The sequence below is a fragment of the Amblyomma maculatum genome, chromosome 8, assembly GCF_055883805.1.
Source record: "Amblyomma maculatum isolate TAMU_Amacu chromosome 8, ASM5588380v1, whole genome shotgun sequence".
Lineage (NCBI taxonomy): Eukaryota > Metazoa > Arthropoda > Arachnida > Ixodida > Ixodidae > Amblyomma > Amblyomma maculatum.
Window position 1 is genome coordinate 9,711,086 of NC_139351.1, and position 16,969 is coordinate 9,728,054.

Below are 16,969 nucleotides of genomic sequence, written 5' to 3' on the forward strand. Positions count from 1 at the left end.
GGCAATGTTGGTAGTGGAGGAAAAATTTTGTCGGAAGGTAGTCCTATTAGGGATGTGGCCTTGTGTGGTAGGACGCTTGAGGGGGCGTGTGTAGATCGTGGTATTAAGAAGGCAGTGGTCGCTGCCGAGGGTTTCCTCGGTGTTAACCCAGTCTGCGTGTCGTATGTTGCGAGTGAAGGTGAGATCCGGACACGTGTCCCGCGTCACGGGGTTACCTACGCGTGTTGGGTAAACAGGGTCGGTGTGGAGGGTGAGGCCCTGTGTGGACACAAGCGCCGCCAGTTTGCGTCCTCGCACCTCCTCTTTACGGTACCCCCACAGCTGACTGGGGGCATTAGTCACCCAATATCAGGAGGGGTTCTCGACCCGCTGTCTGCAGTGCACGGCTAAAGATGTCTGTGAACGTGACTCGCTTTAGTTTGGGGGAGCAATATATGTTCAGTATGTGCATGGGAGGATCTGAGCGGCGGAGGGGTAAGATCGTTACCATGACACTGAGGCGTTCGCTGCGGCACGCCGGTCGAGCTTTCGCACATGTGTCTCCTGTTTTACTCCGGAGTGATCAGTCGTGTGTTGCTCGCGCGTCCTCAACTTCGGCATCTCTCCCCTCGCATCAATCACTCCTCAGCCTTCATGGACAATGGACGTTCAAGCGCGGTGCTCCCTAGATCTCGGCTCCGAGCTGCTCGCCGCGCCGTGCAGCAGCTTGTGCTCACCTCCGCTCCTTATCTAGCGCTCGTCATCAAGCGCGTTTCACTCTCTCTTCTCTCTTTCTCTATCCCTATGATCCCACCCTAGACCTTTCAGCCGCAGAGCAGTGCATTGTAAAGGTGTACATTGTGCCTGTTGTCGCTCATTTCGGAAGATGGTGTGAGGAAAGCTTAGGTTTGCTTCACGTCGTAATGCATAAAGTCGGGCCGTCTGGCACTCAGGGGCAGGTTCGACGTGCTGAAGTACTACGGTTACGAAAGCAACGGAATCGTGAGTCTACTGATTGTTATATTGCGAATCTAGCACAAAGGATGAGGAAACATGCCGAGCGTACTCAGGAAACTGCTAAAGCCACTGAGCGTTCTCCTGAAACGGATACCCAAGCGAACAGGAAGAGACTTGCGTAAGAAACTCTTAAGACAATGGGCGGCGCGACTGCAAACGATAGAAAGCTATAGCCGCGATAAGCAATGCTACGCACCTACTTCGCATTTGATTAACTAGGGAAATCGGTCATATCTTTTTACATGTCTTATTCTTGTTTACAACAATCGTTATTTGTCATCATAATTATTGCTATCTTAAAATTGGTGTTACTTTATATTATATATATATATATATATATATATATATATATATATATATATATATATATATATATATATATATATATATAATCTAAAGTAACACCAATTTTAAGATAGCAATAATTATAATAAGGGGATATATATATATATCCCCTTCATGGGGCGGAGGGGCTTGCGAAACTCGATGAAGTCGTGAGCTCTGCTGTGTAAGGCCCCCAAGATACACAGGTCACGGCAGAGAGCTCTGACAAAATGTGATTCACTGGAGAAGGTAATGGCAACCCACTCTAGTATTTCCTGCCAAGAAAACCCTATGGCCAGTCACAATACCATTATTGATATGGCGCCGGAAGATGAGCCCCCCAGGTAGGAAGGCGTCCCACATGTTACTGGGAAAGAACAAAAGGCGATTCCTAGTAGCTCCAGGAAGAATGAAGCGGCTGGGCTAAAGCCAAAAGGACGCTCAGTTGTGGATGTGTCGGGAAGCGACCCGAAAGTCCGATGTTGCAAGGAGATATATCACATAGCAACATCGAATGTAAGATCTATGACGCAAGGTAAACTGGATGTCGTCAAGCGAGTAATGGACAGATTGAACATTGATATCTTGGGTATCAGCGAGCTCATGTGGACCGGAATGGGAGAATTTAACTCCGGCGACCATTATGTCTTTCATTGTGGGCACGAATCCAAGAGAAGGAATGGGGTCGCTGTCGAAGTAATCAGAAGAATGGGCAAAGCAGTACTAGGGTACAACCCCAAAAACGACTGAATGATTTCAATTCGGATCTAAGGTCACCCTTTCAACAAAACCGTTATCCAAGTCTATGCACCGACCACTACTGCTGAAGAAGCTGACGTTGAGAGATTTTATGCGGACCTATAATGCCTTTTAGACCAAACCCCATAATCAGACGTCGTTTTTCTCATAGGAGACTGGAATGCTAAGGTCGGGAGTGAAGAAATATCCGAAATTATAGGCAAGTTCGGTCTTGGCGAGGCAAATGAAGCTGGGCAGAGGCTAGTAGAGTTTTGTCAAGAAAACAACGTGACCATAGCGAATACTCATTTTCAACAGCACAAGAGGCGCCTGTACACATAGACTTCAGCGGACGGTCTGTACAGAAATCAGATCGATTATATTCTTTGCCGGCAGAGATGGAGAAGCGCTATACAAGCAGTAAAAACAAGGCCTGGGGCCGATTGTGGCACCAATCATCAGCTTCTTGTTGCCAAAATCAAGCTTCGATTGAGGAAAACGCAGAAAACTAGAAGGCCTTTCAGGTATGATCTGGATCAAATTCCATTAGAATATGCTGTGGAAGGGAGGAATCGATTTCAAGAATTAGATCTAGAAGACAGAGAGCCCGAAGAGATGTGGACTGATGTTCGTGATATAATACAAGAAGTTGCTACTAAGGTAGTTCCAAAGCAAAAGAAATGCAAGAAAGCAAACTGGTTATCTGAAGAGGCTTGGAAAATAGCTGAGGAAAGGAGGATGGCAAAAGTTATGGCAGAAAGAGAAAGGTACAAGGTTCTCAATGCGGATTTTCCGAAATTAGCAAGGAGAGATAAGAATGCTTTCTGAATATACAGTGCCAAGCAGTTGATGGCAACAGCCAATTAAGGAACACAAGAGCTCCGTATAAGACAATCAAAGATATCAAAGGAAGCTTCTGTGCTAAGCTGGGCGAGATAAAGGACAAACGAGGCAAGGACCTCACTGAAGCCTCAGAGATAAAGGAGAGGTGGCAGGAATACACAGAAGAACTCTACAAGAAGGACCCGAATGTGCAAACCCAACATCAGACGGTTGTAATTACTGATCTCGAGCCTGGCATCCTGAAGAGTGAAGTTGAATGGGCCTTAGCCAGCCTTACTAAGAACAAAGCTAGCGGAATTGAATGCATTCCAGCTGAGTTACTTCAAAACCTCAACCATGAGGCTGTTAACATTCTGCATACATTATGTCAGAAGATTTGGACAGCCCTGCAGTGGCCACAGGATTGGAGGAGGTCAGTTTACATCCTCACTGCAAAGAAAGGCAGTGTCAAAGATTGTTCCAAGTACCGCACGATCGTGCTAATTTCGCATGCTAGCAAGGTGATGTTGAAAATCCTCCAAGGTAGGCTGCAGCAGTATGTGGATCGGGAGCTTTCGGACGTGCAAGCTGGGTTTCGCAAGGGCAGAGGAACTAGAGATCAAATTGCCAACCTTCGCTGGATCATGGAAAAAGCAAGAGAGTTCCAGAAACCCATCTACTTCTGCTTTATTGATTATGCGAAAGCGTTTGACTGCGTAGATCACAGCAGATTGTGGCAAGCTCTCTAAGAGATGGGAGTTTCAATTCACCTCATCTGTCTCTTCAGGAACCTATATGAAGGACAAGAGGCCACAGTCAGGACTGGGCATGGTCTTACTGATTTGTTTCCGATTGAAAAAGGAGTGAGGCAAAGCTGCATACTGTCGCCCTGCCTATTTAACCTATATGCAGAGTGCATCATGAGGAAGGCCGGTCTGGACGAGTCTTCAGCTGGAGTGAAGATTGCTGGAAAACGTATCAACAACCTTAGATATGCGGGGTGATACCACTTTAATGGCAGAAAGTGAAGTGGAACTCAAGAGACTTCTCATGCGCGTACAAGAAGAGAGTGAGAAGTTCGGGCTTAAATGAACATTAAAAAGACAAAGATCATGGCGTCTTGCCCTATCAAGTCCTGGAGCATCAATGGACAAGAAGTGGAAGCTGTGACAGATTTTCTCTTCTTGGGCTCCAAGATTACCTCGGAAGGAGACTGCAGTCATGAAATTAGAAGACGCCTGCTTCTGGGAAAGAGAGAAATGGTTAGCCTTGACCGCCTAGTAAAGAGCAGAGACATTAGTCTGCCAACCAAGATCCGTATAACTCGTGCTATGGTCTTTCCAGTTGTGATGTATGGATGCGAGAGTTGGACTGTGAAAAAGGCTGACCGCCGAAGAATTGACGCGTTTGAATTGTGGTGCTGGCGAAGACTCTTGAGAGTTCCTTGGACTGCTAGAAGATCAAATCAGTCGATATTGTCGACCATAAACCCTGCTGCTCATTGGAGGATCAAATTCTAAAGTTAAAGCTCAGCTACTTTGTTCATCTGATGAGAAGAGAGATGTCGCTGGAGAAAGATTTGATGTTGGGAAAGGTTGAGGGTCGCCGGAGAAGGGGTAGGCAGCGAACGCGATGGTTAGATGGCATCCTCGAGGCACTGCAGATGAAGTTATGTGATGTTAGGAAGATAGTGAGAGACCGGAAAGCGTGGCGTGACATGGTCCATAGGGTCACGAAGAGTCGGACACGACTGAACGACTGAACTGAACTGAACTCCCCTCCCTATATATATATAGGGAGGGGGTTGAAGCTCGAATGGGTCCGGAAGGGCATAGACTTAAAGTAGGTGACACACGGTAGAAAAAACAACACTTTATTCCGAAGTTTCGGCCGGGGTCCGGCCTTTGTCAAGGAATGTAGAAGGAAGCTGTCGGTTCCCATTTCTTGTATACATGCACAATCGAAGAACACGTGACCAGCTAATATCAACAAATAAACATCAAAATATCAAAAACAAGATTTCACACGCGTGATGTAATGGCGGTGCAAGGTATATAGACAGAATGACACGTGTCGCGCTTAGGTCATGCATCTTAATATGTTGCACAAAGAAAGGAAGATGTATCGCTTAAAAGATTGTTGTCACTATCAGCGCACAAAACAAAATATCACGAGGTTAGGATGGGTGGAATACATGCCACACTTAATTCTGCAATATTCAGGAGGGGGGGGGGGGGATTCATCTACTGAAATATCATTCTCATTGGTAGGCGACAGTAGCAGATAACACGTCAGTAGAATTTAACAGTGAAATATAACTGTGATTTAGCGCGGTACACACACACAAAAAAGTAAACAGTCACTGAAATCGCGGCATGGTAACAAAACTCGATTTTGTGCTCAATGCTATGGGGACAAAGAGAAGAAGTTAAAGAAGTTAATTGTTCGTAACAGTGTTGATTACACAAGGAATCATGTGCAAGGTTATTGGATAAGTTGTAATGATTAGTGCATGTTACGGCAGGAAGCAATATGATCGTGAGAAACTGGAAAACATGAAAAAGATCAGTGCAAGTAAAGCATGACATCCTGTGAGGGGCTTTGGGCTGTGACCGTAACAGCGCAAGCGGAGAGGCAAACAGTGCAAAATGGAGGCAATGTCGATTAAACATAATATCTTTTGAGACGCTGCCAAAGGTGCTACCATTTAGTTAAAATGCTACGACGAGAGACAAGTTAGCTTGCCAATGTTTTCATTCAGACCACAAGAAACCGTGTTAAACTTGTGTATTAAAAATGATTCACGAACTTCGCGTTCATGGTGGGTTCTGAAACCTGATTCCAATAACGTTACTCGCATTTTTTCAAAGGGGTGCTTGGTAATGTTTACATGCTTAGAGATAGGAAGGTTAGGCAGTGTATTACAATTAGCTTTATGGTTATTAAATCGGTATCTGAACGGTGTAGCGGTTTGGCCAATGTACTGAATTTTGCAGATAGAACATTCCAGTATATAAATCACGTTGTCCGTATCGCATGAGAAGTTGCCTCGAATCGTTACATTAAAGTTCGATGCAGTGCTGAAAGCTTTCAGTGATGTAGTCATTTGTGCACAAACTTTGCACCGTGACTTGTTGCAAGGATGGCAGCCGATTGGTGCAGTGGGGCTAGTTTTAGACGAAGTTAAAATATCACTGAGGTTCTTGTTACGGCGATAGACAACACGGGGGGCTTGCTCATAAATTTCTTTTAGACGATCACTTTGCATGAGAATAATATGATGTTTCTTTAAAATGCCTGCAACGTTGGGGCCTGAAGCTGAATGCGTTAGCACGAGATTGATTCGTGATTGGTCGGATGGTTCCTTTTCCGCTTTGAGGAGAGCTTTGCGATCAAGAAGGCTTGCTCGTTCCACTGCATCATTTATTAGGCGCTCTGGATATTTGCGTTCCATTAGGGTGTTACGAAGGTTGGCACAGTGAAATTCAAAGTCGCGATCGTCTGAACATATCCGTTTAAAGCGGACGGCTTGTCCATATGGGATGCTAGTCTTCCAGTATTTAAGATGGCTGCTGTTGAAGTGCAGGTACTGAGGTCTGTCACTGGGTTTCCGGTATAGATCAGTGATTAGTTTGCCATTCTTTATTGACACTGTCACGTCTAGAAAAGCAATAGTGGTCGGATAATAAGAATGAGAAAAGTTTATGGCCTCATGCACATTATTAAAACTAGAGATGAATGATAGAAGTTCTGCCTCACTATGTTGCCAAATAAAAAAAATGTCGTCTATAAATCTCTTGTAGTAAAAAGGCTTTAACGGGTAGTCTTCGAGAAACCGGTCTTCTAATAAGCCCATGAATATGTTGGCGTAGTTGGGACCAATACGTGTACCCATCGATGTTCCGTTAATCTGGACATAATGTCTGCCATCAAATTCAAAGTTAAGTTCAAGTATTAATTTAAGAAGGATAGCCAATGTAGAACCGTCAATGTTACTGCATAAGTTTCGATCTTCAAAAGCCTTTACAACTGACCGGATACCATCGGAGTGGGGAATATTGGTATAAAGTGACGCAACATCCAGAGTTACGAGCAAGACGCCTTGAGGGATGGTGATATCAGCTATATCAGCTAGGAAATCAGTTGTATCCTTCATGTAGGACTGGAATGTGGCTGGAATCTTATTGATTAGAGTGTCAACATAGCGTGACAGGTTTTCAGTTACGGTTCCTATACCGGAAATGATGGGTCGTCCAGGGTTGTTAGGTTTATGAATTTTGGGCAATAAATAAAATCGGCCTGGTACAGGGCTGAGGGGAAGTATTGACTTTGCAGTGCTTTTGTCAATTTTTTCACTCAAGCTAAGACTGGATAAGGTTTCTTCCAAAACAGTTTTAAAGTCCGCAGTCGGATCGCTTTCTAGCAGGCGGTAAAAGGAACCATCTGCCAGTTGCCTTTCGGCTTCCGCGATGTAGTCATTTCTGTTCATGACTACGATGGCACCACCCTTGTCAGCGGGCTTTATGACAATATCAGTTTGTGACGCGAGTCGTTTTATTGATGCGGTTTCTTTTCCAGAGAGGTTACGACAAAATTTCTTTTGAGTATTGTAAGCTTTCAGCACATCATTTTGGACTGCCTTAATATAAATGTCGAGGCAGTTTTCTCTTTGGGTCGGGGGAGTCCAGTGATTTTGAGAGGGCAATTTACCATCTTGTACGGGATCTTGTGGCCGGCCATGGAAGTACTCTTTAAGTCTCATATTGCGGGCAAAATTTTCCAAGTCTTTTAACAATTGAAACTCATTGAACCCACCTGATGCAGGGCAAAAATTTAGGCCGTGTGCCAGGGCACTCTCGTCATCATTAGTCAGGGTGAAGTTTGAAAGATTTACAATTGGGGTTTGAACCTGAGATGGCAGTGGCAAAGTAGGCTGGGACTGCGCGGGCCGGGAGATTTTTTCGCGCAAAAGTTTTTTGGATTTCACGGAGTTAATCTCTTCCCATTTTTTATTTTTGTACACGTCAAGAGCAGTAAGTTCTTCGCAAGAGAGGTTAAGATGACTAAGCAATTGTTTTTCTGTATTAGCTAATGACTTTAGGGCAGATTGGTGGTGATCCAAAATAATGCGCGTAAATTCCAAAGCAGCCGTTGCCGATATGCTGTCCCATTTTGCACTGTTGCTCTTAGACAGTTTGGACGTTGCTGGTTTTACATTAACGCGGAGACCACGCGGGGCAGTGGAGCATGCTAGATAAGCCTTTAAAGTCATAACATGCAGTTCTGCACGAATGCGCTTTTCTGCCACTTTTCTAACGCGTAGAAATTCGTTGGAGTATTTGAGGCTAGGCTTTTTTTTTAGGAACCGAGTTTTTAAGTCATAAGGGTTTTCTTACAGTGTTCGGGAGTTTCTTTCGAAGGTTGTACTGGCGCTCCTCGGTCGAGCCACGGTTAGCTGAAGACGGAGCAGACGTAGCATGGGCTTTGCAAAAGTTCGACTTAGAAGTGGAAGTTCCGGAGCCTCGAGCCCTATAAACACGACTGTTTAAAAACTGAGCATTACACTTTTGAGGGCAAATATCTCGAGAGTCGGAAACAGTGGGGCAATGAAGGCTGGAGCTCTGGGCGTTGGAAGCTGGAGGGTCGGCATCATGAGGGCCTCTAGATGATACGCTGGGAGCGGGAAAGGCTCCTTCAGCGGGAGCATCAGAATCAGCAGCATCGAGACCAGGCGAGACTGGAGCAGATTTGGTGTGAGTGAAAATGTCGGTAGCGGAAGAGCCAGGGGTCGGAGCGTCGGGAATAGCGTTAGCGGGAGCCGCAGCGACAGAAGTGCCGGAAGCAGAAGCGTCAGCAGCAGGCGCGTCGACGGGGGCAGCCTCGTCGGGACAGCTGCGTCAGGAACAGCAGTGTCAACAGTATTTGCAGCAAGGACACCATCAGGACAGACGCCGGTAGTAATAACGTTGGCGGCACTAGGGCTAGGCACTAGCTGGAATATATATATATATATATATATATATATATATATATATATATATATATATATATATATATATATATATATATATATATATTCCAGCTGAGTTACTTCAAAACGTCAACCATGAGGCTGTTAACATTCTGCATACATTATGCCAGAAGATTTGGACAACCCTGCAGTGGCCACAGGATTGGAGGAGGTCAGTTTACATCCCCATTCCAAAGAAAGGCAGTGCCGAAGATTGTTCCAACTACCGCACGATCGTGCTAATTTCGCATGCTAGCAAGGTGATGTTGAAAATCCTCTAAGGTAGGCTGCAGCAGTATGTGGATCGGGCGCTTTCGGACGTGCAAGCTGGGTTTCGCAAGGGCAGATGAACTAGAGGTCAAATTGCCAACCTTCGCTGGATCATGGAAAAAGCAAGAGAGTTCCAGAAACTCATCTACTTCTGCTTTATTGATAGCAGGCATCCTTGTGACAGCGACATGTGAATAACAACCTTTTTGTTTTTATATAACCTACTAATGCTTTAGTTGATTTACCGCAACGAAAAGACGCAATATCTGTGACACTTTCTCTCTGGACACAGGAGCCATCTTTTCTTCACTCTTTTCACCCACGTTTAGCGTTCACGGTTCTGTCCTCACCAACAAAGCCTATCAATGTTTCGAATTATCTACCATGGAACCTTAACAGGAGCGATAGACATCGCAGATGCGTCAAAGTCCCATTGTCGATTACAGATGAGGCGCCTGCTGACGCTGGTTTATTATGTCGGTCTGCGCGGTATATTTTCTTTTCTAACCGGCGCAGACGGCGCCGGTTTCGAGGAACTGGACTTGTGTGAGCAGAGAGAGGATTCTGGTCTCTGCTGCTGCGTGCGGTTTGCTTCTCGTGCGGTGTGAGGACTGGCTTTATCTTAAAAGTTTGTGGCTTTTTTTTTTTTTTTTTTTTGAGCGGCAGTATTTAAGATGGTATATAGCAGGCATCCTTGCGACAGCGTTTTGAGCAAAACGAGAAGCTTCCGCAATTGCGTGAAGAACGAACCGGACAGCTAATTTTTCATGGGTACCTTTCTTTACAATGCGCATTTATCGAGGCACGTTACAAATTAATTTGCTTCAAATTGACTACCACATGTCGCAATATTTCTTCAAAACAACCGCTAACTTTTAAATATGTGCCGTGTTTATTGGCGCTCTCCGAAACCGGAAAATTATTTTCGCAAGTCTTCCTTGCATTTGTTCCTGTGAGCCGTGCTCATGGCTTGTATCCTCATACGTTTCGCGGTGCTTTAAAATACTCCGACGCTGTAATGGCATTTCGCTGCTTCCTAATGGGTTCTACGATATGTGTATTTACCCTGCACCTAATCACGACATCACAGACGCGGTATGAAATCAGAAATCTGCTTTGAATCATTTTGGTTGCGTGTGTTCCTGCGGGCGCTAAGCCTTCTTTTCACCCCAAGTTGGTCCAGCCTGGCGACAGAAGCCCCATCGCATCTCTCTTACGTCACAGATCTGTGTTGGTCTTTGAATGTACTTAAACACCAACTGAAACGTCATGAAAACTGTCGTGACCAATTGCTAGGCTTGTATGAAATAACGCAGCAGATTTACAGCAGTTATAATAGTTCTGTAGCAGACGACGCGGGCCCGTGGCGGCGTGCCACACAATTAGGTGACTGGCCGGCTATAGAACCGGGCGCAGATAGCTGCATAGCACACGACAATGATGCGCAAATCGCTGTGGGTGAAGGCAGGCGGCAAGCAACAAAAGGGGAATGTGGTCTCTGCTCTTGTGAGCATTTCGTCTGTTAAAACTGATAATGAATAAGTACCCTAAGGGCGAGGACCATGCATCCCAGCATACTCCGCAGCTGTGGGGTGCCCAAACACACGCGACATACTCGAAGTAAGTGTGCATCATTTTGCGAAAAACAAAGGTGCGAAAAGAGTGGATGCTGGCACCAAAACGCGAAAAGTGAAGCTAATGAAGCACAGCATATTTTGTTCAGATTATATCAAAAGCGAGCCCTTCGTGGACGACTCGATCCTGGCCACAAGTCCGCCGTTCGCACGGTGTAAGAGGCTTTGGAAGGCTGAACCAGGGCCGTCCCGCTGTTTGTAGCTAGAACGTTTGAATTTTTGCGTTTAAGTGTGTACTTTTCGATGAGTGATTGCGTAAGCATGGTAAATGTTGAGCGGGACGAAGAGTCTTGCATACCGCTAATCGCCCGCACGCAAGCCATGAAATGCATCAGCTTTTCTATCTAATCCTGGTCAACGTGATAATAAATTAGAGGCACGCAACAGGCTACGTGCTCCCGCAACGATGCCGTGCGACATGAGCTCAATGTCTTAATTTCAAAGAAAACTACTTTCGTTGGAATGTCACATTTCCTCAAAACGAGTCATAAGGAACAGCGCAATATCTGTCACACTTCCTGTGAACACCTGCACCATGTCGTAAGGGGAGGGAGGAAGGTGGGAGTGAAAGTGAAAAGAGATACAGAGGAGCTATAGTGGAAAGCTGCTGAATAATTACGACGACCTTGCACAGCACATTGACGCCTCTCCATTTCACCTCGCCCGAAAACCAGCCGCCATCGTTCGGGTGCGAACCCATAGCGTGAGAATGAAATCTAGTTTTCAGTGCTTTCATCACGAGACACAGCTCTCTTTGTCTCGAATAATTCCACCCAGCTGTCGTAGAGGATCATGCCACGTGAATTTGCAGTGCCGAGCTCTTTCTCACACTCCGACTCGTCACTGTTCTTCGGGCGGTGCCCATTACATCGGTGAACGCGTAGCTCACGTTAGCAGTATACAAAGTTTAGTGCTCAGGATTCCCACATTTAAAGAGTACAAAAAATGGACTCGAAACAATCATTACGCTGTTAAGCAAGGCGATTTCTCCATTACTATAGTGACGGCCTGGGGTAAAGACTAAAGCATACCTGCATCTACGTCTTTCAGGCGACCTGTAATGGCTGCTCTTTTTCCGCTGTCAGTTTCGAGAACGGCGATTTTAGAAACAAGATTCTTACCTACTTATTTAAAAAGAGCCTATCTTACTTTGCTTTTAGGACTTCCTCTTTATGCACTACAAGAAAATGATGTTCTTTAGCAGTTGACATTTTCGTTGCTTTTAGCCTTTAAGAAGGGAAATGGAGAAAAACACTTTAAAAGATCTACTGTTTTCACTAACTATATCGTCATTGTGTTGCTGTCACCACCATTACCACGGTTAAAGTTTTCTTTATCAATTCATGTACTGTCGTTGTCGGCGCTACTACCATCAATATCACTATCACTACCTGCAGCGCCATTATCATCCCGACTCTCACCATTATTACCAACAGCATCGTAATTTGATCGCTGCTATATTCAGCATGTTCGAAAAGGAAAAGTACGATCTGCTTCTTACGAGGCGGTGTGGAGTAATTTAAAGGAAATTTTCCCAGTATTATAAACAGGAATGTTGCCAGCAAAGACGTTTTTGGAGGGAAGACATTCTTTTTTACCATGGGGAACGTAGTGTCTAATCTGCAAGAAACCGAAAGCAATAGACAATGTCTCTTGCACTGTTGGGGAGGAGTATATTTTTAGGATATACTGCAACGAGCAATAAAGGATTTTTTAATAGGTACGCGGGACGTTCAATATAATGAGCAAGGGATCCCATTTTATGTAAGGATGTTATGGGCCTTCACTGTATATGACGCTCTAAAATGGCAAGCTATCACTCTGAAATGAATGTAAGACCTGCCCGAATTAATTTTCAAGATAGTATAGAATGGTGTCTCGTCTTAAAAAATCGGCAGCAGAACCTTCCGACTGGCTTTCAAGGCCTGAGCCTTTACTATTGTTGCAGAAAGTTTGCTGACTGATCGTGAAATCCCTACAGGTACCTAGCAATGTGCTCTTCATGTGCTGATCGGGGTTTGTTGCTGTGATATATTGCGTGTCAGGAACAAAAGGTTAAAAACGGCCTGGTGTAGTGGTTTGTGCACGCAGTTCGGTATTGGAGAGATAGTAATTTTATTCGCCGCGGGAGCCTTTTTATTCTTTAGCTCACAGTTCGTGCGCAAATTTGTTGCGAACTCTTTTGTAGACACCACCCATAAGGCCAAAAAGCCTTCGCCTTAAAAAAATGAAGCGAATAATGTCAGATTATAACAGAAGCCCGTCGAGAGCAATGGGAGCAAACAGGAGTGACAGAGCAGTGCCTTCAGAGGCAGATTACCCTGAAAGATTCTTCATGTGTTCGACATGTTTGACTTGGCCATATGCAAGCTGGGGCTCACTGGCCTTAGGAAGAGCCAGTTTTTGACATTCACTTAGCGCTTACCCTTTCTTCAAAGCTTGCTTGCACTAAGCCCTAAACTCCTTTATTACCTATTTAAAATATTCATTCTATTGTAAGTTATCCTTTAATATATGAAAAAAAAAGGGCAACAGTTGGCGCGAGAATAGATTTCATGCTGTCTCTTTGCTTCGATAGCGCAGTAGATATCAGCCACAGATGTGTAGCGCATTCCTTGTGGACCACTGGAAGTATTGGCGGATCCCTTGATATAATACAAGGGGGGGGGGGGTATATTTTGTGCGCACTGCCGGCGCAATTATCTCGAAGCAGGTCGCCGAATTGGATTTAGTAAATGATAAACTGGTATGTAACAACGCGCAGGATATAGAGAAGAGGGGACGCTTCAGCGCTGGTATGCATACCGCTAGAAGGGATGCGACCCATCGCAACACCACGCCGCTCGCTCATTGGAGAGCGCAGATGCTTTGCATTGCAGCCTCGTCCAGCAGTGCAGCTAGAGCTCTAGCGTTACAGATGCCGAAATCACCAAATGCCGTAGACGCTTTCCTTCTCTCCCGCGTGATCTCTCAGTTTCCACATTCCTCACGCGTTTGTTTCGCCCTGAGAAAGTAAAATAGACTTTGGACCTTTATTCTTTCCATTATGCAAAACTGTTTCTAGCCAGTCCAGACCTATTGCGCTACATTTCTTCTTTTTTGTGTGTATAGGCGTGGGTTCCGCGGACCCTGAAAATCTCTTCCAGGAACCCTTGATGATTCGAGAGCCACTGCGATGGTGGGTAGGTGACCAGAATGAAATGAGACAGCTTCATCCCACCCGAAATTCACATTACTAGCGGCTCCCAGCAAGTGTATAGTGAGGTAGTGGGTAAGTAAAAGAATGTTATTTTCTTTTCTGTCCTGATAGGAAAATGCGGCGCTGGCTCGTTGCTTTGCTATATGTGCTATGATTGAAACGAGGAAACGGCTTTCGCAGCGTGCGCCCTGTGGATTTATCTGGGCAATTTATTGTCGGCTGCTTTGTGTTTTCCATGTAATCTGCATTAAGTGACTGCTGTCTCGGATTCAAACTGGGGAAAACAAAGAACACGGAGTATCCTGTATAGCGTGGTTGATATATGTTCGTATAAGGTTAGTAGGGAGGCTGCACCACCGCTCTGAATCTCTTAACAGCAAAACCTGGGTGCAGAAATTGTGATTTGCGTCAGTCGTTCTCCCACTAAGTACTCTGCTTCACTTGCTTACTATCCCTATATTGCATCTACCCGTCGTTAAGGCAGTCATGAGATGCTCCGCGAAATATGCACACAAAGAAATTGCTCACACTCGCTCCGTTGCAAGCGCTGTTCTTGAACAACGAATGCCTGGCTTCCAAGAATACGTTGTTGTGTATGCCAACGACACTTATGAAATGCCGAAAAAATTATTCTGTCACTGAAACGAGCAAACGTGCTTGGCGATTATTTGGGCCATCGGAAAGTTCCGCCCTTACCTCTACGGTGGTCCCTTCTCTGTTGTCACAGATAATCATGCAGTCTGCTAATTTCTACTCTTAACCGGCGTTCTTGCTCGTTGCGCGCTCCGATTACAAGACTACGAAAGTCAGGTTAACTGCCCGTCACTTTGCCACCCGCGACGACATGCTTTACCGTCGAAATTACCTTCCCAACGGACAGAAGGGGCTCCTTGTAATTCATCAGCATCTCCTTTAAACACTGCCACACTGCACAGGCACTTACCATATCTTGTGCCGAGTTGCCGACGTCACATATGAAATCCCACCTCTTAACGCGAAGTTTCTGTACCACTAGCCTACGTCATTGTGCATGTTAGAGGCCTCAAGCTGCATCATTCACGTTCTGCTTCGTCCACCTAGAGTGCACCGAGGCTGTGCTTTTGAGGAGGGGGTAATGTTAACTGGCGTATCATGCTGGCAAGTGAAAGACGAAGTCTCCTGGTCGGCATGACGAAGACTACTGCGAGTGGGAATACTCAAGCGGTGCCCACGGAGCCTGGACTAGTATTGCACACTTCTGTGTGGTTTCCACCTGTAACAACACACACACACACACACACACACACACACACACACACACACACACACACACACACACACACACACACACACACACACACACACACACACACACACACACACACACACACACACACACACACACACACACACACACACACACACACACACACACACACACACACACGCACACAAACACAAACACACGTATACGTAAAGTGTGTACGTATATAAATGTTATTCCCCCGCTGAGGTGGTGCAGTGGTTACGGCACTCGACTACTGTTCCCAAGGGTGCGGGATCGCATCCCCGCCTCGGCGGCCGCTTTTCGATGGCGGCAAAAGCAAGGTGCCCGTGTGCTGTGCGATGTCAGTGCACGTTAAAGAACCCCAGGTGGTCGAAATTTCCGGAGTCCTCCACTACGGCGTCTCTCATAGCCTTAGTCGCTTTGAGACGTTAAACCCCACAAACCAACCAACCTATATAAATGTTAAAAGCATAAACTGGAATAATAAAAATAAGGACGAGGTTAATGCCTGTGCAATTACACTATAAGTAACGGATGTAGACAGCTGGTAGAATGTGGTTAGCATCCATTCTACAAGCGCTGAAAGTATTGTTTTGCAATAGGGGCAATATTTTCGAAGACGTTACCACGATGTTTTGAGAAAAGCACCAGCTCAAAAGCCACCGCTTCTTGAAAATGACACATGTGCGCAACCACTCAAGCCGGTTGCTATAACGCGCCTGTTCGTTTTTATCGATCACCCAGCCGATCGGTAGTATATTGTTATGAGAAAGGCGCTTGGAAACCGCTACGTTGGTTTGGTTGGTGACCTGTTTCGCAAGAATTTCACCCCTGAAGAGCTGCGCACGATGCCCAGGGAAATCCTGTACCCATTGAAAAAAACGTTAGGCGCCCGGTAGGTACAACTGCTACCCACCTTATGCGACGCGGATGTTGTAACACAAGTCAGCGCTTCAGTAGATCAGAGATATTTAGCATGTCTGACAATGGCGTAGGGAAAAAAGCTATGTTGGATAAACCAAATATATTATTTCACACCGGAAATGCATTTGTTCAAGTATAAATGCAGTAATTGTTTTGTACATTATTTACGCGAAAAAATGAAACAGGTGCGTAACCACCCCAACCCTGATGCTATATGACGCCTGTCAGTTATCACCATGCTGGTTATATAGCTTGTATAACGCGGCCGATCGGTAGTATATAGATACCAGGATGCCTCCTCGAAACTTTATCCAGGGGCCTTTTAGGCATTCCTAGTTGGGAAACAATTTAAACGCGCTAGGAATACTCGTGCGTCTCACTCTTCTGACAAGCGTTCCAATTTCGCAAATAATTGCGCTCAGAATTAGCTTTATTTTCAATGAAAGCATACACCTGATCTAAAAATAAAACGAAACACTAAGGAAAATTCTCATTACCTATAAGCTACCTCTAATGAAGTAAAAGTTTGTTTGAGTGAACACATAACAGATTGAGTTAATGAACGTTCTCAATATTTCAAGGCTTACGCAAGGGGTTCCAACTGTGCTTTGAAGCAAAAAGCTGGAATGATCAACGCCGTCTATTTTTACCCATTGCGATGTCTCAAATGTGACCAATTTTCTGCTTGTGTTACTCAATATATTTTGATCCTATGTGAAAAGGGCTACTTTATAAATGGGTATGCGTGTCTAACTGTGTTTACGTTCGCGCGAATATATGCACCT